The sequence below is a fragment of the Phaethon lepturus genome, unplaced genomic scaffold (genome assembly GCF_000687285.1).
Source record: "Phaethon lepturus isolate BGI_N335 unplaced genomic scaffold, ASM68728v1 scaffold37950, whole genome shotgun sequence".
Lineage (NCBI taxonomy): Eukaryota > Metazoa > Chordata > Aves > Phaethontiformes > Phaethontidae > Phaethon > Phaethon lepturus.
In genome coordinates, this window is record NW_010514708.1 from 1 (window position 1) to 734 (window position 734).

General features: G+C 43.5%; 1 non-coding gene across 1 annotated transcript; it reads right to left on the reverse strand.

Annotated features, from left to right (window-relative positions):
- Nucleotides 1-639: 639 nt before the first annotated feature.
- Nucleotides 640-711, reverse strand: TRNAE-CUC. Its single transcript has one exon. It is a non-coding gene; the product is annotated as a tRNA-Glu (tRNA).
- Nucleotides 712-734: the final 23 nt, after the last annotated feature.

Genomic DNA, 734 nt, shown 5'->3' on the forward strand with positions numbered 1-734 from the left:
AGCCCCATACTAGCCAATATGAAGAACATAACTCTATCCCAACCAAAATGACCACATGTGTTTGGGGAAGGCGGTGTGGGTTGCTTCTCCCTTGTGAAAAGTCAAACCCATTCATGGGGTTATTGTTGCTCAAGGACCCGGGTGTACTTGGTGGGTAATGCAGAAGTTTGTGGAGGTCCAGCATGTGCCTCGAGGAGATTTAACCTTGGGGAAAAAATAATCTGTGATGTGAGTTGTATGTTGTAAGAAGTGATGTAACAGGAACGGTCTGAACTGACAAAGAGTGCTCTTCACAAGGAACCAGGCAAGTGTAACGATGATCCAAATCAAGCTGGTGTTGGCACCTAACGCTTCACCATCTTGCTAGATGGAGCCAAGTCATACCCTGCTCTTACAAAGATTTAGGAGGGAGGTGGAAGATCCATTCTACCATGGAATGGTAGAGTAATATCTATCTGTTAAGGCACAGGGTATAGTGGTTAATGAGACTGTATAAATCTGTATCTTGGATATAAAGATGGTTTAAAGTATGTAGTATAAATTGTAAATGTTGGTAAGAACATAGCTCAGGAATGAGAAATGAGATGTTTCCTATGCATGTTCCTCATGCCCCACATACTGACCTTCATAAAGGTCTATTTCCCTGACCGGGAATCGAACCCAGGCTGCGGCAGTGAGAGTGCCAAATCCTAACCACTAGATGACCAGGGAACACAAAGGTTTATTTGGAATAG